Source organism: Triturus cristatus, chromosome 11 (assembly GCF_964204655.1).
Source record: "Triturus cristatus chromosome 11, aTriCri1.1, whole genome shotgun sequence".
NCBI classification, from domain to species: domain Eukaryota; kingdom Metazoa; phylum Chordata; class Amphibia; order Caudata; family Salamandridae; genus Triturus; species Triturus cristatus.
In genome coordinates, this window is record NC_140594.1 from 21,317,368 (window position 1) to 21,339,807 (window position 22,440).

The 22,440-nt window shown below is 50.8% G+C and overlaps 1 long non-coding RNA gene across 1 annotated transcript in view; it reads left to right on the top strand.

Annotated features, from left to right (window-relative positions):
• The first annotated feature begins 431 nt into the window (after positions 1-431).
• LOC146783171 (uncharacterized) overlaps positions 432-22,440 on the top strand; it is a 39,429-nt gene continuing 17,420 nt past the window's right edge. The window contains exon 1 of the long non-coding RNA XR_014970455.1: positions 432-499. This is a non-coding gene — a long non-coding RNA (uncharacterized LOC146783171). The remainder of the gene's footprint in view (positions 500-22,440) is intronic.

Here is a 22,440-nt window from a genome sequence, read left to right on the forward strand (position 1 = left end):
TCTAGCGCACAGAGGCCCAGTCTCTTTCTCGCTCACACTCCATTTCTGTCTGAGCCCTCTCTCACCTCTCTCTGTAAACTCTGAACCTACCTCCAGTCTTAAGATTGTGTTCTCAGGGTCTCCCCTCAAGGCTTGTGGCTGTGACAATATCAGGTTCTGAGCACCTGCAGTGCGAGAGGCCACAGTACCATAGAATAACATAATACAGAAAGGGGGGGGGGTTCATTTCGAAGATGGGCTTTGGTATGAAACCCCAGGAGGCAGGTAGGTACACCAACGGGTACTTTACTAAGAAACGACTGACAAGTGTGGGAACCCCTCCAGGAGCTAGGATGTAACAAGCTCCGCCCCCCCAGCTGCTGACAGAGACTCCAGCTGACAGGGATATCGCTCTCAGGCTAATGATAGCACATATGTCACGTGACTCAGTATTTTGCTCCAGGGCAGAATAGAAGTCCCGCCAAACTATGACAGGAGACGGGATGCCACAGGTTGAAAAGTAAGTAATTTTGACTCACTATTCAAATATGAGGGTCAGGACTACACCTTTGAGATAACATTATTTTGCCACCTTCCTTTTGAAGAAAAGTGCCCTCCTTTAATTGTTTGGTAACTGTACTCCATCAAAGTGCTCCGATGTCTCCGGGCCATGTGCGTGCTATAATTGTTTTGTAGCTGTACTCCTGCAAAGCGGTCTGATGCTTCCGGGCAATGCGCCTGCTTTGATAGTTTGGTAACTGTACTCCCGTAAAGTGCTCTGATGCTTCCGGGCAATGCGCCTGCTTTGATAGTTTGGTAACTGTACTCCTGCAAAGCGCTCTGATGCTTCCGGGCAATGCGCCTGCTTTGATAGTTTGGTAACTGTACTCCCGTAAAGTGCTCTGATGCTTCCGGGCAATGCGCCTGCTTTGATAGTTTGGTAACTGTACTCCTGCAAAGCGCTCTGATGCTTCCGGGCAATGCGCCTGCTTTGATAGTTTGGTAACTGTACTCCTGCAAAGTGCTCTGATGCCTTCGGGCCATGCGCCTGCTATAATTATTCGGTAAATGTACTCCTGTAAAGTGCTCTGATGCCACGAAGCCAAGTGCCTGCTATAATTATTTGGTAACTATACTCCTGTAAAGTGCTCTGGCGCCATTGACCATGTGCCTGTTATAATTTGTTGGTACCTGTACTCCTGTAAAGCAATCCGATGCCACTTCACCATGTACCTGCTGTAATTCGTTGGCGCCTGTACTCCTGTAAAGCGCTCTGGTACTTCCAGGCCAGGTGCCTGCACTAATTGGCAATTGTACTATAATAGTTTGGTACCTGTACTCCTGTAAAGCATTCTGATGCCTCCGGGCCATGTGCCTGCTATAACTGTTTATTACCTGTACTCCTGTAAATCGCTCAGTTACCTCCGGGCCATGTGCCTGCTATAACAGTTTGGTACCTGTACTCCTGTAAAGCGCTCTGTTGCCTCCGGGCCATGTGCCTGCTATAACAGTTTGATACCTGTACTCCTGTAAAGCACTCTGTTGCCTCCGGGCCATGTGCCATCTATAATAGTTTGGTACCTGTACTCCTGTAAAGCACTCTGATGGCTCCAGACAATGGGCCGGCAATATTTGCTTGGTAACTGTACTCCTGTAATGTGCTCTGATGCTGCTGGTCGTTGGACCTACTATAATTGTTTGGCAATTGTACTTCTGTAAAGTGTTCTGGTGCCATTGACCATGTGCCTGCTATAATCGCTTGGTAAATGTACTCCTGTAAAGCACTTTGATGCCACTTGACCATGTACCTGCTATAATTGTTTAGTAGCTGTACTCCTGTAAAGCGCTCTAATGCCACTTGACCATATACCTGCTGTAATTATTTGGCACCTGTACTCCTTTAAAGCGCTCTGGTACTTCCAGGCCATGTGCCTTCAATAATTGTCTGGCAATTGTACTTCTGTGAAGCGCTATGATGTCAAGTGACATGACCATCTGCCTGCTATAATTGTTTACTACCTGTACCCCTGTAAAGCGCTCTGTTGCCTCCGGGCCATGTGGCTGCTATAATAGGTTGGTACCTGTAGTCCTGTAAAGCGCTCGGATGCCTCCGGGCCATGCCTGCTATAATAGTTTGGTACCTGTACTCCTGTAAAGCGCTCGGATGCCTCCGGCCATGTGCCTACTATGATAGTTTGGTGCCTGTACTCCTGTAAAGCGCCCTTAAGCCTCCGGCCAAGTGCCTGCTATCATAGTTTGGTACCTGTACTCCTGTAAAGCACTCTGATGCATCCGGGCCATTGTGCCTGCTATAATTGTTTGGCATATGTACTCCTGCCAGGCGCCCTGATGCCCCCACTATATACAAGCACATCAATAAATAAGCGAGGTCGGGGTGCTACTGCGGTGCGCTGCCTTCTCTGCGCCTGCTCACGGCACTAAGACCCGGGAAGCTGCCTGTGCCTGTCTGCCGTGCTGCTGCCCTGCCTGCTGTGGCACACGCTCGGCGCTGTGCCTGCTCGACTGCTGCATGCCCGGCTCCGGCGGAGCAGGTGTGGAGGATGGCGAAGCGGCGCAGGCAGCAGCAGCTCGGGGAGGGGGGGTGGGAGGAGTGCAAGGAAAGTGCCTGCTCCGAATTATGTTGGTACACACACGAACAGCGGCGCAGGGAATTAAGTGAATTGCCCAGGAACAAAGTGTATTTTTTTTAAAGAAAATTCAGCTTCAAACTCCAGTTTTCTCCAATTCACAAGCAGTGATGTAGTTTGTGGACCATCTCTTCTCGACGCGTGCGGTCCTTGTGGGTGGGAAGAACTGTTGTGCGGGTTTAGGGTTTTTGTCCCCTGCAAGAAAAGCGAGTGATGCTCGCGCGCAAAAAGTGAAAGGAGGCTGTGCGCACAAGTGAAAGTGATCGCATCTGGCTGTACACATTGCAAAGCTGCCGGCTGCGCGCGTGCACGCTCGCGTGAACGCAAGCGCTAGGCCAGCCAGCAGCACTTTGAAAACTCATTTACAAAAGTCTCTCCGAGCAGTGCATGCGCGCTGACTCAGCGAGAGCTAAAAACCCAAGAAACAACATGAGCAGGGCTAATATGTAGTCTGTGTTGTATGCTGAAGTTTTTTCTCCCTGTCGTGACAGTTAATAAACGCTGTCTTTCCATTGCCAAGAAGAGTCTGTGTGTTTATTCCAGTATTGGGAGTTTTTGTTACCCCGCAACAGTTGTCCAGCCAGCATAGGAGATCCCTTTGTGCCCCCATCTGACTGAGGAACACCGCCTACCCCCGCTGCAGAGATCTGTCTGCATTTTATTCTGATGAGGTAAGCAGAAACCGTGTTCAGCTAAAGTCCTGCCTGTGCACGGGGATGGGGAGGATCCGGGGACTCCTGTCTTTTTTAAGGTGAGGACAGAGCGGATCACAATCTTTGTTTATGTTTTAACATGTTTTTCTTAACAATGCTGAGCGCAGATGTTAATATGTTGTAAATATAAGGTATAAGGCCATGAGAGACGTAGTTGCACGTGGTCAGTTTGGGTAATTTGAAATTGGAAGGCGCCAATTTATGTCCCATTTGACACTGAGGGACACCGAGGGATAGCTGAAAGGCTGGTGTCGCTAAACATTACCCCCAGGTAAAATCTGAACAATCTAATGTCCAGAAAGTCACTCCATGGTCTCTAAGATGCATGGTTTGAAAGGAATCTCCTGTGGGGCGTGGAGGGGTGTGGCCAGGGGTTGCCAGTTGCATTTACTTAAAAATAGAATAGAGCTGTGATTGTCGCTTTAGATGAGAAATGTTTATATTTTTCATGTGGGTGAGGGTGAGCGCATGCGCGTTTGAAAGAAATGTGGCCACATTATGATGTTGTGTAATATCGTATTATGTGCATATTGTTGTTTTAAATATACATTGCATAAACAAAAAGTTTAAATTGTAATGTGCCCAGTATAATTGGTGAAACGAAATATAAAAGTTGAACGTATATTACAAAATGATAAGTTAGAAAAGCAGAGACTTTTTCCTGTTTTAAGTTTCGTACAAATCTGTTTAAAACTAAGTAATATTTGAGGTGGGAAGGAAAGAGGTTAGAGTAACAAAATACTAACTATGCCTAATGATGGAGACCTCCTTAGAGCATATGCAGAAGGTATTCCTAAGTGACAAGAAGAAATTACAAAAGTATACCCTATACATCCAACCATGCGGAAGCGACGCAGATCCTCCACACTGCCATTGCAATGAATATTAAGCCCCCACTTTTGATCCTGATGGTTTCGGACTGGGTCCCCAGCAGGATGACTGTGGGGGTTAGCACAATAGTCTGGGTGGTGACTTCCCCTAGAAATTCCTGTACCTTAAGGAGGATTGAAGCGAGTTTAGGACAGGTTGCAAATATGTGAATTGAGTCGACACCAAACTCAGAGCACCGGGGGGGCATAGTGTCCCTTTGCCAACTCCCCACTTCGCAATTTTACTGGAGGTAATGTACAGAAAAAAGATGTTTTTAAAATGTTGTGCCTGCAGTTTGGCTGACAGCAAAATATTTTGAGAGACTGCTAAGGAGTTGAAAAATATGCTGTGTGAAGATTCGAGTTTGGTGTGCCATTTATCAGCTATTTTTTGTAAATCATCTGGGGTTTGTCTATTTAGTATGTTATACAAAAGACCTATCCGAGGGGCCGTGGTGTCACGCAGTGTGTTGAGAAGTTCCACTTCCATAAAACCTTCGTTGTCCCCAACCTTTCTGGAAAGAAAATTACGTATGGAGAGATACTTGAAGGCATCTTGGCTTTTCAGACCGTATTTAGATTGCAGGTTTACGAATGATTTGACTCCCTCACTAGTAATGAGATCCCCCAGTTTTGTGATGCCTGCCCTGTGCCAATCTGAAAAGTAGGACCTACCAAAAATAGCGGGAAGATTGCAATTTGTCGTGATAGGAGAGTAATAGTTGAATCTTCCCAACCCAAATATTCTGCGGATATTACGGAAGACCTTGTATGAGTTCATTAAGGTCTTGAATCTCACACGTTTGTAGTATCCAAACGAGGCCTCTCGGAGAAGACAGCCCCAGTGCTCTTCACCCAGTAGGAGTTGGAAAGGTGGGGAGAGCCCAGATGTAGGTGAGAGGGGGGGTCCCCTCACCAGCTCAGAGCTGTGTTGCATAACTGAGGCCCACTAGTAAAGCATAATGTTGGGGAAGGCCCACCCACCCCGCTCTCTTGGAAGAGATAGTTGCCTTAGAGCCCGCCTTGGTCGTGAGTAGGCCCAAATAAACTGCGTGAATATTTGTTGGAATTTCTGAAAATTGGCTTTGCTGAATTCCAGGGGTACAGTGCGAAAGAAGTAAAAAAGTTTAGGAAAGTATGTCATTTTGATTTCGTTGCATCTACCAACGAGGGTCAGGTGTAGGTTATCAATCTGTTTAAGGGCCTTCTTGGTATCTGCAGCGAGAGGGACTAAGTTATCTGTTACAATTTCGTCAATGTTGGCAGATATGAGAACCCCCAGATATCTAGCTTTTGACAGTACCCTAACATCAATCCAGGTGATTTCCCTGTTTATGATTATTTGAGTTTTATTCTTGCTCAAGGCGTAGCCCGAGATTTTCCCAAATTTTTGTGCCTCTAGCTCCAATGCCAGTATGGCATTCTCGGGATCAGGGGAAGTTATGGCCAGGTCGTCCGCATAAGCCATGATTTTAGTGTTAATGCCCCGGATGCTAATTGCTAAGATGGCGGGATTCCTTTCAATTTGTTTAATGAATGGGTCTAGGTAGAGGGCAAATAACAGAGGGGAGCAGGGACAACCCTGCCTGGTGCCCCGGGAGATGTTGAATTGGTCAGTAAGTCGCCCATTGATGGAGACACAGGCCGTCGGTTTTAGATATAGAGCCTGTACCGCCTGCGTAAGTCTAGGCCCAAAACCCATCCTGCCCATGACAGCCCACAAGAACCGCCAGGAGACCTGGTCAAATGCTTTTTCAGCATCTAGTAATGTTAATGACATCGGGTCTCCTGCTCCCTGCGCTGCGTCAAACAGGGTAATGGCCGCCTGACATGGTCCGTGGTGCCTTTTTTTGGAATGAAGCCATGTTGCCATTCTGAGACTAAGGACTCGGCCACAGAGGATATTCTAGATGCCAGTATTTTAGAGAAGACTTTGGAGTCGCAGTTGATGAGAGTGATGGGTCTGTATGAGCTCATCTCTAGTGGGGACTTACCCTTTTTGGGGAATATAGATATTCTAGCATTGGACCAGGAAGCAGGGGGGGAAGCCCCATTAAAGATAGAGGTTACCACGTCGGTGAAGATTGATTTAATTTGAGGGGCAAAGATCTTATAGAATTCTACAGGAATACCATCCATTCCTGCGGCTTTCCCATCTGGTAAGCTAGATAGAGCTTCCATGATTTCATCCCAAGTTGGAGTGAGTTCTAGCAGCTCGCTGTTATCAGAGTTAAGCTGTCTAAGGTCTATCTCACTTAAGTAGCTAGCTATCTCGCTTTCGAGTGAGCCAGCCACACTGCGGTTCTCCTCGGTGTATAACTCGGTGTAAAATTCCTGAAATCCCTTCTGTATTGCATTAGGATCATTAGTCTCATTCCCTGTAGCCAATTTAATTGCGTGTATTTCACTACTTGTGGACTGTTGCCTGGTTTTGACGGCCAGATGGTACCCAATGCAATCACTGCACTCGTAATTTTTTTCACGCAGAGATGCCCACTTAGCTGCAGTTTTTTCCGCAAATACTGCTCCTATTTCTGCTTTAGCAAAGACTACCTCTTTTTGGACATTTTCGATATCCTGTCCTGACTTAACCAATAGGACCAGGTTTGTTTCTGCTCTCCTTAGTTTCCCCTGCAGATCACTAATTAGCAGCTTCTCCTTCCTATTCTTCCTTACTGAGAACCTCAGAGTTTCGCCCCTGACCCCCGCCTTTATTGTGTCCCAGACAGTCATCGTTGAGGCAGTACCGATGTTTATTTCCAGGAATTCCTGGATCCAGCCTTGCATATGTGCCTGATAGCCTGCGTCTTGTAAAAGGGCTTTCTCAAAGCTCCATCTAGGTGCCTCCTTCCAATTCCCTAATCCCTTGATGTTTAATATGAGAGGATTATGATCTGACATAAAACGAGGTTCAGTGTCTATGGTGCAATTACTAAGAAGTGAAGATGAAACAAAAAAGTTATCTAATGTAACAAGAGTGTGGTGCGGGGCCAAAAAAAAGGTGTAGCCAGGTTGCGTAGGATTTAAGCTGGCTCAAATATCACTTAGCCCATGGATCTGAGCTAGGTTGACTAGTGTTTGAAATACCAGGGGCTTTCTGCCTTTGTACCTCCATTTGCTATCAATTTTCCAGTCGCTGGGCAAATGTATATTGAGGTCGCCACATAGGATGATAGGGGTGGGCCAGTGGGCTAGCTCCCCTGAGACCATGTTGATGATCCCTGGGTCATCTACGTTGCTACCGTACAGTGAGCAGAGGGTAAAAGGAGGGTTAGAAGAAAGGTGGCATTCAGTTATTACCCATCTGCCCAGTGGGTCTGATTTAACACAGGGATTATTAAGAGAAAGTCTTCTATCTACCATAATTCCTACCCCCTTTGTCTTGGCGCCCTGTGTGGTAGCCCCCATGACTTTAAACCCCAGTGTTTCTAATAGATGTTTCTATGAACCCTCTATGTGAGTCTCCTGGAGGCAGATGATGTTGCCCCCTAGAGAACGTAGACCTTGGGCAACATTTTGCCTTTTTGAAGTGTTGTTCAAACCACAAATATTGGCAGACACAAGCCTAAGTGAATCTATCTTAGCCATCTAGGTGTTGGAAGGAAACGTTTAACCTCGCCCAATATCTTAACAAGTGAGTACGAAGATGTGTACGTGCCAAAGAGTGCCCTTGATTCTTCTGTGCCATTTCTAGTGCCCGTCCCATCCCCCTCCCCCCTGCCCAGCCCACCCCCCCTTCTTCTGAGCAATCAGGAATAACCTTAGTGATGGTAGTCAGTCATGAGCCCCGGCTGTCAACCACGCCTAAAAAGAACCAAATTAGGGGGCTGGTGTTGCAACATATTAAGAGACACACTCCATCGGTGGCTCTCCTACAAGAGACCCATCTGACTGGCACGGCCACGAAGGCACTAGATAGATGGGGGTTCACAATGGTAGTGCACTCCGAGTTCACTTCCGGATCCAGGGGAGTGGGGATCCTTCTTCGGAAATGCTGCCCCTTGGTGGTGAACGGGAAATGGACAGATGACCAGGGGCGGTTTGCTGCGATATCGGGACAATGGGAGGGGTGCAGCTTTAATATTGTCTCGGTATACATCCCCCCTGCACTACACTCATTAGCTTTTCCGGCCCTGGGAAAGTTCCTCCTGGGCCTACCCCAGGGAGAGCTGATCATAGGGGGCGACTTTAACGCCATAGTGGACGCGGACTGGGATAGACACCCCCCGAGAGGGCCGAACACGACCCCCACACCCCTACGGGGCTTCCTGAACGCCATGGGGCTCCTTGATGGTTGGCGCATGCGACACCCCACAGAACGTCAATATACTCATCACGCTAGCGCACATAATAGTCTTTCGCGCATTGACTACCTCCTCACCTCCCCTACATGTATTGATCGCATACAAGAGGTTAAGCATCTCCCCAGGGGCATTTCAGATCACTCGCCGCTACTGCTCACATATTCCTCAGGCCTCTCAGGTAGGAGGCGCACTTTCCCGATACATCCCGGGTACCTGAAGGTCCCAGGAGTGAGGAAGACGTTGCATAAAACTACAAAACAATACTTTCCCGAAAATGTACACTCTGTCTCCTCGCCTAGTGTCCTCTGGGAAGCCTACAAAACAGTGCTGCGCGGACAGGCCATCGCAGTAATTACAGCACATAAGCGAGAAGCGTCACAACAGGTGGCGACACTGGAGGAAGCAGTGACCACGGCAGAGAGGGAGCACGCCAGAGACCCCACTGACGCGACCACCCATACACTTAACCTTGCGAAGCAGACATATAGAGACCATCTCTGGGAAGCGGCCCGCATGCGCCTTGCGAAAACGCAACATACGATATACGAGCTTGGGGATAAGGCGGGCCGACTTCTAGCATGGCTCGACAAAAAAGAGAAGGCCAACCGGTGGGTGGCGCGATTGCGACTGACCTCCGGGGAGGAGGTGACAAACCCGGACGACATAGCGATGACCTTTGCTACTCACTTTGAACAGGTATACACCTCTGCGGTGACGACCACCACAGAGGATAATTTAAAATTCCTCACAGACATACGACTTCCGCATTTGGCTCCAGATGACGCACTTGTGCTGGACAAGAGCTTTTCAGCAGAAGAGGTCGCCCGTGTTATTTATGGCCTACAGTCAGGTAAAGCGCTGGGACCAAATGGGATTCCGGTGGAATTGTTCAAGAGAGAGGCGAACACAATAGTGCCGCATCTGCTGCAAATGTATGAGACCAGTCTGGAGGAAGGTATACTTCCACGAGACATCAGAGTCGCGACTCTGGTCGCAATATTGAAACCCGGGAAGCCCCCCACCGAGTGCACCTCCTATAGGCCTATCTCACTCCTGAACGTGGAAGCCAAGATATTGGCGAAATTATTAGCGGCCCGTATACAACCTCATTTGCAGACACTTATCCATCCGGACCAGTCAGGCTTTATGCCCGCACGAAACACTGCAATGAATATTAGACGGCTGCACGGCATACTGGCCAGTGGGCCCCACATCCAGGAGGATGCTGTCATACTCTCGCTGGACGCGATTATGGCTTTCGACCGAGTGGAGTGGCCCTTTCTATTTGCGGTGCTTATGCGTTTTGGTTTTGAGCCAAAGTTCTGTGCCTGGGTACGGCTACTCTATACAGCGCCTCTGGCGCAGGTGGCGGTGAATGGCCGACTATCGAGAGACTTTGCACTGGGACGAGGCACTAGACAAGGATGTCCTCTCTCCCCTCTGCTGTTCGCCCTGGTTTTGGAACCATTGACGGCATGGATAAGGCAGGCTCCAGCGATATCAGGACTCAAATGGACAGAGAGCTGGGATGATCGTATCTCGCTCTATGCGGACGATATTTTGGTCTATCTGACACAACCGAAACGATCCATAGCGGCACTACTGGATATTTGTGACTCCTATGGTAGATTCTCTGGCTATTCGATTAATTGGACGAAGTCTGTGCTTTACGTCCTTCAGGGACCTCCGCCACAACTCCCCAAAGGAGTGATAATCCCAATGGCGGGGGATGGTTTCAAATATCTGGGTATACACATCACGCCTGATCAAGAGCTATTCCTAGAACGCAATTTGCTTCCGCCCCTAAAACGACTAAAAAGTGATGTCAAACATTGGCACTCCCTGCCGCTGACGCTGCTGGGGAGAGCGGCGCTATTCAAAATGATGGCTCTCCCTCGTTTCCTTTATGCGCTACAGAATGCGCCCGCCCCAGTCCCAGACTCTTATTTTAAATTGATCGACGCAGAGGTGGGCTCGCTGCTGTGGGAGGGTAAACCTCATAGAATAGCTCTCTGCAAACTTATGCGGAGTTGGTATGATGGGGGAATTGCGTTGCCCAACATACGTCTATATTATTGGGCGTCCCAACTTATAATAGTCAATCAATGGATACACGCGGAGCAAGATGAACCCGCTTTACGCATGGACAGGGCGCTGCTGGGACTACACGGAGTCCTCCACGCCTTATATGTCGCATCAGGGGCGAAGAAGCTACAAGGCCCCACAGCACACACGGTACAGGTGTGGCGCACAGCACAGCGCAGGTTGGGGTGGGAAGGGGTGATTACGCAGCAGATGCCGCTCTGGCTCTCCCCGAAGATAGGTATGGGTCACCTACGTAAAGAATTTGAGGGGTGGGACCTGATAGGCATCTCCAAGGTCGGTGACCTCTGGAAAAAAGGGGGGGTGGTGCCGTTTGCGAAGCTCCAATTAGAGTATCAGTTGAACCAGACTGAGCACTTTAAATTTTTACAAATACGGCATGCCCTACAGCTAGCTATACCCAAGGGGACCATCCTACCCGAGTCCTCCCCGCTAGAGGATAGGCTGCTAACAGACCACCTCATCAAGAAAGCTATAACATTGACCTACCGCAAACTGGTGAATCATCAAAAAGACCCCACGGAGATCCTTAAAAAGAAATGGGAGGCGGCAGTGGGGCCCATGGACGAACTAGAATGGTTTGAAGCGTTGGCGTCTCCCCGGGAGGTGGCTATCCCCTCCAAAGTAAAGCTGGTGCAGCTTAAAATACTGCACCGGATATACTACACTAGAGACATGCTCCATAAAATGGGGAGGGCAGCTACCCCGCTCTGTCTGCGGGGATGTGGACTACTAGGCACCTTCTTTCACACTATATGGGAATGCCCTGACATTACCTTGTACTGGGGGGAGGTCATGGCCACGATCTCACGGGTTACCGGTCGGGATGTCCCGCCGGAACCTCGGATGTGTTTACTGAATGTCTGGGACGATACTGACCTTAACACAGCTGACCAAACCTGGGTGGCCCTCGGACTAGCGTTAGCAAAGAGGACACTTGCGCAATACCGGGGGTCGCAGTCCGCCCCCTCCCATATGAGATGGTGCCGTGATCTAGATAGTGCCATGATGGCGGAGAGGGTGGTGTGTGTCAACAGAGGTTGCCCCCGGAGATGGCAGAGAATATGGGGAAAATGGAACACATATAGAGGCAATTTATGCGAACCCCCTGTACCGAACTCGGAGTCCGAGCTAAGCGACTAAACTCAGGGCAGTATTGTCACGTGGGACTCGACCTGAGGAAGGGTAAGGGAAGAAGAGGGAGGTGGCGGGTGGCGGAAATCAGGGCTTGGATGTACCTGTATGACAATCGCAATCAATGTCAGAAATTGAGTGATAGGACAGCACATTGTACCGCACAGATATACCATGTAATGTCGAAAGGTGTACTTTTGTTCGTTGTCTTAATAAAAATTGTTTTAAAAAAAAAAAAAAAAAAAAAAAGAACCAAATTAGACTTTAATTCGGCTAGTAGCCCCCTTATTTTGTTTTCCCCCTTTTGACGGGAAGAAGAGGAAAAAGACAAAAAAACGGAAGAAACAATCAAGAAAACAAAGGGCTGCCCACTACATCAATTGCAAGATTCACATAAAGCTGCCGTAGTGCGACCATTGTCACGGCCCTAGGAGGCTTGCAAATTTATAGACTGTAAGAACGAGAGTAAGAGCAGAAGGGAAATAGCAGGGGCAAAGGGTGAGCTTTTCATCTAAGACTCTTCCTGGATTTCAGCTCGTTCAAGTATTTGCCAGCTTTTACTTCGGACAGGAAGACTTTGGTGCCCCCGTTGAGGATTACTTTGAGTCTAGCAGGGTTCATTAAGTATACTTCGGCCCCCAGCTGCTGAAACGGAGAGATCAATTGTCTCAGGCGCCATCTCCGCTCTACTGTCTGATGGCAAAAGTCGGGTTTAGCGAAAAATGTTATGCCATTGGCCCCTTTCTTGGAATTAGGGCGAGCGTGGTCGTAGATTAACTGTCTAAGAAGAAAGTTGCCAAAGTAAACCACGAATACCCTTGGCTGTCCCCCAGTGGTGTTGCCACGGTCGTGTTGCCGTCTCTGGTTGAAGGGAAAGCGGTGCGCCCTCTGCACCTCGCGATCCCAGTCCCAACCCTGTTGGTCAGGAAAGGAGCCCTGCAAAAGTTTTACGATGAAGCGCCTAGGGTCGTCCCCTTCCTTCCCCTCCGGAATACCAAGCAGGCGGAGATTGTTCCTGCGCTGGCGGTTTTCCTGGTCCTCCATCTTAGACATTAGGTCTACCAGGCAGGCAGTATTGGACACGCTCTGTTGCTTGGCTGTCACGGATTCGGTTTCCAAATGCTCGGTTGGCGCTTCCACCATGGAGACACGGTCGCTTATGTCAGTGCAGGTTTTATTCAGCCGTCTTAGGCCTCCCTGAAGTTTCTTAGCAGCACCTTTGTCTGCGCGATTGTCGGCCCGAACCTCCTCCTGAAACTCTTTGATGGAAACTAAGATAGAGGCTAGGGATGGCTCAGCTGTGTCTGCAGGCAGTTTTTTTGTTGACCCCCACTGTGTTGTGCTGGGATCATTCTCGTCCAGAGGATAAGACATTTGAGAGTCTGAATAGTCCCATTTCAACAGGCTGCGCCGCTTGCTCTTACTTCTGAGTTTCTTTGGTCGTTGGACCGTGCCAGTGTCCTTATTTGAGGCCTCACTGTCTCCTTCACTTGTGTTGGACCCTTCCTCGCCCGAGGAGATAGGTGTGCTATCGGAGACGGAGTAGAAATGCTCAAGCCCTACTTCTGGGGTCCAAGGAGCTTGCGCTCCAGGGGGAGCCTCTAGGCTCTGGATGAAGTTGGCTGTACCCGTCATCTGCATCTCTGGCGCTGTGAGAGGAGCTAACAACATTGGAGCCATTACCAAGTTCCTGTGCTACAGAGGGCAGAGTTGATAAAGTTTGTTGCATGGTTGCCCCTTTTGGGAGATTAATAGGAAGTACACAGAGAGAGATGCCTAAGTTCGTAGCAGGATCTAGTAGCCCAACAGAGGTGCCATTGGTACTAGTGCCAGTCTCAGTGCGTGGCATTTTCCTGGGTCCAGTTTCTGCCAGGACAGTCTCTTGGTTAACCGCTAAGCAGGCCTCTTGCTGTGCGCCAGGTGCGGGTGCTGGTGCGATCAGCATGGTTAGTGGGGCCGTGGGGACACTCTCAGTGGGGAGCACAAGGGCCTTGGGATTAGTACCTGAGGATTGGGTTCTAGCTCCCATAAACATTTTTGCTAGGGGGGGCTACGTAGGTGATGAGTCTTTTGTGTCTTCGAGCGGCCCGCTCCCCCCTGCTCTACCCAACAGTTTTTTGCTGCCACTAACCTCTTGCCTGGGTTTGGCAGTCCCCTCTGTGAATGCAGCGTCCCTGGGTTCTCTGGGTTGGGAATGGCTACTGTCTTCATTTTGCCACCCTTCCTGGCCCCCCGAGCGCTCATGTCGAGGCTGCAGAACTTCCTGGCTGAAAAGATCAGCTGTCGTATCCGTCTCCTGCTGAATCCGTGGGTGATTGATGGGGCCAAAGGCGATGTGAGCGGCGAGGTCCAGATCAAAGCTGCGATGAAGCACCGAACTGGCAGTGCTAGGGGATCCGACGGAAGGATAGAAATGCAGAAAGTGGCCTTGATTGTTGCCTCGCTGATAGTGCCACGTCCGCGTCGTAGTTGCAGAGATTCGGGACCTCCCGATAGCAGCCTCAGCGTTCTCTGCGTTCTCCAGACCGTCCTCACATCGCAGGGCGCAGGGCAGCTAGCCGATCATTCACGCGTCTGGCGTGAGCAGCCGAGCAGCATGAGCACTCACGCTGACTCCATCTTGCTCAGCATCTACCCACTAATGCAGCTGCAAGAAGCCACAGCGGGGTGTGAGTCCACTGAAATTGGAACCCCTCCACATTCCCCAACATCCACCCCATAGGTTTCTCCACCAATACCAAAGCCAAGTACTCCTAGGCTGCAAACAAGGATAGGTGGCCCCAAATTTTCAGGGCAATTAGAAGTGCAATTCATACTGCATCTAGACCCAGCCTCTCCCCAGAAGAATAAGCGCGTAGAACAGAGTTCAGAAGATAGTGACGTCCAGTCACTTAAATCAGGTAATTAGAAAACGAGTGTCCTTCCCACAGCAGAGGCACACAGGGAATGCAGGATGGAGTGATTATGTGCATAGGACTGTAGGTATGACATGACAGCCAACATCTCAAGCAAAGACACCGGAGCAGAGAAGGACTGAAGATAGTTCACCCCCTTGGCAGAAGGAGAAGGGGGGTGCAGTAGCCTCACCAGAGAGTGTGTACGACTGGCTATCACTCATTGAGAGTAGGAGAGAGACAGGTGAAATGAGGATAAAAGGGTATGACGAGGACTTTACATGACAAACTCAGAGAAATTTTGGGAAGGTAACAGACAGAATAGAATCCATATGGCAGTGTGTGGAGAGCATGGATGAACTGCTTCAAACCCCAGAAGCAAGTCACCCCATCAATGATATCCAAGAGAGGCCACTCATTGACTTAGACTAAACCGACTGACACAAGGGAAAGAGGGCAGGATGTGCTCCCAAGAATTAGGAGGCCAGAGTGACAGAGCTTGAGCAGGTACGATTCCAAAGCAACCATGGCCAGTCAGACCCCAGAATGGGATCCAAGGAGGTTAGGGGGCAATTGACACTCCACAATTGAGCAGCGCAACAAATCAGTGCGCAATCAAATTTGCACAGCGCCGGCCTCTCTCCCAGTGAGGTCGCCGCTGAGGGAGAAAATAGATGGCACAGTGTCGTACCATATGTAGAAAATCTAGCAGACTGGACTGAGCGGTTAGCTCCACAAATGAGCCCATGGCCATAAGAAGGGTCCTTAGACCCATGTGACATGCCAAATGCAGAATTTTGCATTCTGTATGATGAGGGTGTTCCAGATTGGGACTACCCTTTTGTGAGAAAAAATGACTGCGTTTGTGGCAGAAGAACGCCAGACAGCACCATCCCCAGCGTGCCACCAACCCGTTGCATCAGATGCCGGTACACGCAAGAGACCTGTTGCACCACATTATGTTCCTTGGGCACAAATGGGAAAATCTTAGAAAACAGTTGCCAGCGCAGGTATCACCCTGGCAGTAGGGATGTAAAGGCTGCTTAGTTTGCTAATAGGGGATGAAACGGACACAGTATTTCAAAAGGCTGAATTAAGAACTGTGAGTCTCATGGATACCAGATGTGATGGGTCTCCATTTAATTTGATCAGATCTGTAGTGCGGGACCAGCTGAGGAAAATGTACCCGAAAGGTGAGACAGCGGATCCCTCATGACTCAGTCTATGCATCCAAACGAAGATCCTTCTCAATATATCAATATGATGAAAGAAAAGTGTACCCAGGTAGTGGATCAGGGCTGGGAAGTGACAGAAAGTAATACTGTTCTGTTTTATAATGTAGTCAAGAAAGGGTTGCCTCCTTACGTGCAGGACAGCTTAGATAAGATAGTGGCACCGGAAGCCAAGCCCTGGAAAAGCGAGAAAATGAAAAGAATAAACTAGAAGTAGCGCCACGTTGGTGCAGCAGAAGCTAGCGAAGAAGGAGCAATGGAAGGTGCTGTAGTGGCAGCGGCCACTCAGATGACAGCAATGCCTGTGGGAACATTCCCAGGGCCCGCCCAGTGGCAGTGCCCACAGCAGCAGAACAATGTAAGGGCACAGGAATGTAGTAGTAGAAAGAGGTGTGATGGGTCCTCTCAGAAGGGATTAGGCATGTCATTATTGTAAGAGGTTTGGGCATTTTATTAAAGGCTGCAACATGAAGGTGTGGAATGAGTCCCGGTATCCTTTTTCATGGGCTTGACGCACTCCCTCCGAGACTTTATTTGGGGTGCTGCTCGGCACAGGGTCGCGCTGCCCAAATTGTATCTCCCCGTTGGGCAGGGGGGACTTGCCATGCCATGTTTTGAGCATTACTATCTAGCGGCGCAGCTTCAATGAATAGCACGCTGGTTGGCAGATAGAGGCCGCGAAGACACCGCAACTGCGACGACCCCCTCTCTCTCGCTGACTAACCTTCTCGGGCACTTTCACCCGGCGGCAGAGCTGGAGAGTCCGACACCACTCCTGCTGGCAGTGGCCTATAAATGTTTTCGCCGGTGTCTTCTTCTCACCCGGTCCGGGACCCCTTATGCACCGGCCATTCCGTTGGAGGGCTCACCTGGTGGGCACGGAATACTTGGGGTTTCGGAGCTGGAAGACTGGAACGCAGTGGACGTGTGCACTGTAGCAGACCTTTACCGGGATGGGGCCCTTCTCTCGTTTGCCACTCTAGCGGAGAAAACGGGATTGGCCCCTGGTCAGTTTCTTTGACACCGGGCCTTGGTGGAAACACTGGCGGAGCGGTGGGGAGACCTAAATGAGGAGCCAGAACAGCATTTAGTGATACAGTACCTTCATGTGATGGGGCGTGGGAGACGCCTGGTCAGGTGGTTTGCGTCGGCCTTACGTGCGCACACGGCAGTGAGCCTGGCATCACTGCGGGGAAAGTGGGCGGCGGATTTAGACCGTCCCCTGACCGACAAGGAGTGGGATAGGGTACTACAGGGTCCGAGAAGGGTTCCCCGAAACATGCGTTTTGGACAAATCCAATTCTTCATTTTACACCGGGCATACCTTACGCCCGCCTCCATTAACAGATACTTTCGTTGCGCAGATGCTTGCTGCCCCCGTTGCGCGGAACTGGACGTGGATCTGATCCACATGTTGTGGAGCTGCCCCGTCTTGGGCGTCTTCTGGCAGGCGGTACGAGACGCGCTCCGCGAATGTACAGGACGTGATATTCCCTTCGAGTGGTCATCCCACTTGCTACATCTATTTCACAGAACACCCTCTACAAAAGTCACCTCTAGATTTCTTGATCTGGGGTTAGTGGTGGCGAAGCGACTTCTCACTAAGCGCTGGAAGGCAGACGCCCCTCCACATGTGAAGGCGTGGCGCGGCTCCTTCCTGGTCTGGGCAAAGGCAGAGGGCGTCGCCCTCCAGAGGGAGGAAACATTAGGGCTCAGGGCGACCCCCATAGCGGCACAGTGGGAGTCACTGTTGCAGTCCGTATTGCGACACTGACTCAGATGTCGATTTAGGCTTAGCCCGCCCACCCGGATATAAGATCTTTCATAAACCACATGTTCAGAAGAGGGGAGGTGGAGAGGGATTGATCTACGAAGATAAGCGGGACTTGGTTCCAATAAGTCCAGATGAAATTGTGGGCCCTGAGCTTTTGGTTATTTCCCTAAAAGATAGCAGGGGTATCTAGTCTCAGGTATTTTGTGCTGTCCTCCTCCAGGCCCCTCAAGCTCTCATTTACAATCCCTCATCAACATTTGGGGTAATATGGCCGTGGCCTGCTCAAGATTCCTTATTTTGTGTGACTTTAACTTGCAGTCAGAGGGGGAGCCTGGCCCTGCGATGAGAGATCTTCTTAGGTCTTGTGATAGTTTAGGACTGCAACAGATAGTGCCGAGCACGACTCTTCAGGAGGGGCACATCCAGGACTTTATTTTTTCTGCTCAAGATCTTGACATTATGGGAAATATTTTACCCCTCTGTCGGGCAGATCACTTTTTAGTGACCTCTTCCTTATGAGGAAAAGAATTAGCTCTGAAAAGGACCAATCCGCTGCTAGTTGTCGTGGCAGAGTATGGAATAAACCTCTCAAACAGCCTAGGGATAAGCCTGTGTTTAACCTCCCCTCTTCTACTGACTTGGCCAGATCAGAGGAGGAAAACTACTTAGACCTAGAAAATAGTGTCAGGCCACTTTAGACCGGGTCACCCCCTCAAAGGAATGAAAATGTCATAGGGACCTCTGGCTCCCTGGTAGAGTACCTTAACTTAAAGATTTAAAAATGAGCTGTAAACATGCAGAGAGAAAATGATGTACGTTTTATAGAGAAGAGGACAAAACAGCTCTAAAAGACTCTCTACAGATGTATGAGACTGAAATAAAGAAAGCAAAAGGGGAAGACTATTCTAGCGCTATCTTGGCTGCACCCAACTGCACAAAAAAGTGTTCAAAATAATGCGTGAACTGTCAAATCCAGACTTCCTGAACCACTCTACACCCGCATTTCAGGACTTATGTGACAACCTCGTGGGGTTTTTGAGGAAAAAATTAATAACATTAATGATGGTATTGAAACTACTCTTCCAACCCAGGCCTCTTTAAGAGACAGTGCTATCCAAGCTGATGCTGCAGGCAACATCCGAAGCAGATAAGTGAACTAGAACACTTTGAATGTTTGACAGAGGATGACGTTCGAGCCTTTGCACCCTCCACCTCACAAGGTTTGGAAGGAACAGGCGGTAGAACCTTTTCCATTGCTTTGCCAAATATTCCATTGGCCAGGCTGTCCTCGACTGGAGTCAGGATTATGGTAGCAAAGCGGCTGCTCTCCTCTCTGACAGAGAAACAGCCGGCAGCGTCCCTTCCCCCTTTTTCCTATGAGGGATGTATGTCGTTACAACGCACACTTTTACAACGCATGCACTTACAACGCATTTTTTACAACGCAAAATCCATTACAACGCATTCCATTACAACGCATGACACTACAACGCATTTTTAAAAACTACCTTTACAACGCATTTCCATTACAACGCATACTACCTTTACAACGCATACCATTACAACGCATAATATTAAATTGCATTTAAGGGAGGAGCCTAGCGCGCAACCAAGATGGCCGCGTAGGTGCGAGGCTCCCGAGGACCTCCGCGACCTCCTGCATAAATCCTGACAGAATCCTGTCCCAGTTGAGGGGACTGTATTTGTGAGCCCGAGCAGAGGTGACGCCCGTTTTCCGTTTTTAAATCGGACCTCGGACACCGGCAGGAGCATCGATTGAGGTTTGCGGCCTTCTCCACACGGGCCCCCCGTACTGGAGTTGTGGGGCGATCCGGACACAAAGTGAACAACAGCGGCGGGCAAGGCTGGGTGACTCGCGTACCCTGCACTTTCACTTTCGCTTTTGCGCCCTCCTTGCTGCCAGGCGAGGTTGGGTTGCGGGGCGGTGTGCGGTGGTGTGGTCTCGCTGGGGTGCCCTGCCGGTCCGCCAGCTGCGGTCCGTCCTGCGGAGCGGTGGTCGCTCCCCCCTGGACCCCTTGAACTGGATTGTCGGCCCCCCCCTTTCTTGAGGAGACTGACTCGTCTTGGGGATCGAAACCATGTCCACAAAACAAGATGGCGATCGGGCTAAGATAAAATCGACCCGCCGTGGCGCGGCCCAGCAATCCAACAGTATGGACCGCTCCACCCTCCAGAAGGGATCCCCAGAGGCGCCGCGTAGGTCCCCTACGGGCCCGACTGATGCTTCCGCTCTGCCCACGGACCTGACCCTCCGAGACGTCATGGGCGCCATCGCCGAGATGAAGGCCTCGGTGGACCAGCGCTTCGACACTCTGGCGCAGAAGATTGACTCGGTCCTCGTGGACGTGGGCCTCGTGAGGGCTGATTTGTCTAAAACCAACGACCGGGTCGACTCTTTGGCCCACTCTACCACGGGCCTCACAACGGACGTGGCGGCCCTCCAACAGGAGGTGCGCAGGCTTGGCCAGGCGAGCGCCCTGATGAATCGTCGGCTGGAGGATTCCGAGGGTCGGGCCCGGAGGAACAACGTTCGCATTATCGGGGTGCCGGAGGGACGCGAGGCGGAGGCGGCGGATCTATTTGTTGAGGACCTGGTTCTCACCCATCTCCAGCCTCGGGGGCTGAGTAAATTCTTTGCGGTGGAGCGTGCCCACAGGGTCCCCGGGGGTAGGCCTAAGGTTGGAGCCCCTCCGAGGCCTCTCATCGCCCGGATCTTCAATTTTCGGGACAGAGACGCTATCCTACAGACTTCCAGGCTACAAGGGCCGGTCAAACTTGACAATATGGACATCAATTTCTATCCTGACTTCACTCCGGCAGTCCAAAAGCAGAGACTGAGCTTTCTTGGTGTTAAACGTCGCCTAAGGGACCTGAATCTCAAATATGCGATGCTTTTTCCAGCTAAGCTGAGAGTGGAGGTGGATGGCCACACGCACTTTTTTGATCGACCCGAGGTGGCCGGGGACTGGCTAGACACTTTGCCCGGAGATCGGGGCCGGGGGGTGGGGGGGGTGCGGTTGGTGGGGAGGGCCCGCCGGATCAGGACTGAGGGACTAATGGTAGGCCTTGCTCTGGACTGCGTTGTTGTCACTATTGACTGTTAGGGTAAGTTCCCCTCCTGTGGAGGTCGTGTGGGGTCTCTTGGGGGATCTCCCTCCTCCTCTGGGGGACTAGTTAGTTTTCTTATCTATGGGGCGACAGGCACACTGCACTTTGGGGGGGCTGTTTGGGCTCATGCAGGGGTGCAGGGTGGGGGGAGTTCTGTTGGGTTGGGTGGGTTGGGGTGGGGTGTGGTTCGTTTCTACCGCAAGGCAAACCCGTTATTGTATTGTTGTTTTTGAGATGCTCTGGGGGGGACAACTGATGGCTTCGTTATGTGATGGGGGGTAGGGATTTGACATTGTTGTCCTGGAATGTTAACGGACTGGGTGATAGGATCAAGCGGGGTGTGGTCCTGCAGTATCTGAAACGGATTTCGCCTGATGTGGTCTTTCTGCAGGAGACACACCTTATTGGTAACTCCTTTTGTGCCATGAATCGCCGTGGCTTTCGCTTGGTGGCCCACTCGGGCTTCACATCAGGCTCACGGGGGGTGGGCATTATGATCAAGACCTCGCTCCCGCTAGAAATAGACGAGGTGCGCCATGATGAGAGGGGACGCTACACTGTCTTGGTGGGGAGGATGGAGGGCAAGGTAGTTGTCTTTGTCTCTGTGTACGTCCCACCGGGGCTACAGTCCACCACCTTTGCAGATCTGGGGCGCCTCCTCCTTGACCTCCCGGGGGGCTTCTGGTGGTAGGGGGGGATTTCAATGCGGTGGCTTCTGGGACTATGGATCGTCATCCCCCTAGGGACCTCCCCCGGGCACAGGCGTGGTTAGCGGGCCTTTTAGACACACTGGGATTGGTGGACTGCTGGCGTTTAAAGCATCCCACCCAGCTGCAGTACACCTTCCATTCGGGTGCCCATGGTAGCCTCTCGCGGCTTGATTATGTCCTTGTCCCTGCGGCTTATGCTGGGAGGGTGGGAGAGGTGCGCCATCTGGCGCGGGGTATTTCAGATCATTGCCCACTCCTATTGCACTTGGATGTCTTCCCGAGGGGAGAGGGCAGGGTAGCCCCAATCAATGCTTGGTACCTGCGTGACCCCACTATTCGTGCTGACCTGATTAAATCATTGCAACGGTATTTTGAGGAGAATGTGGGGTCCGTTCCGTCGGCTATCTCCCTGTGGGAAGCCTTTAAAACAGTTCTCAGAGGGGAGGCCCTCTCCTTTATCTCCCATGCCCGCAGACGCGCACAGGAGGAGGTGACCCGGGTGGAGGCCGAAATTACTGAATTGGAGGGTGGTCTGGGGAGTGGGGTGACTGACGCGGCGCTGCATGTTCTACACCTTAAACAGGCGGCCTATAGGGCCCTCGTCACGGAGGCGGCCAGGGGCCTTAGCAGAGAGCAACAGGGGCGACTGTACGATGTGGGTGATAAGGCTGGCAAACTGATTGCGTGGTTGGATAAGAAGGAGAGAGCTAGTCGTGTGGTCCCGCTGATTGAGAGGATGGATGGTGTACGAATTACTGAGCCGGAAGGCATTGTTTCTTGCTTCGCGGATTATTTCCGCGAGGTATATTCTCCGGTCTCTCCCTGCTCGGAGGAGGATTCCCATGCCCTGCTGCGGGACATCGCGCTGCCCTCGCTTTCAGTGGAGGACAGGGATTCGTTGGATGCCGCTCCCACCTCGGATGAAATCGCCCTCGCCATACGCTCGGTCGC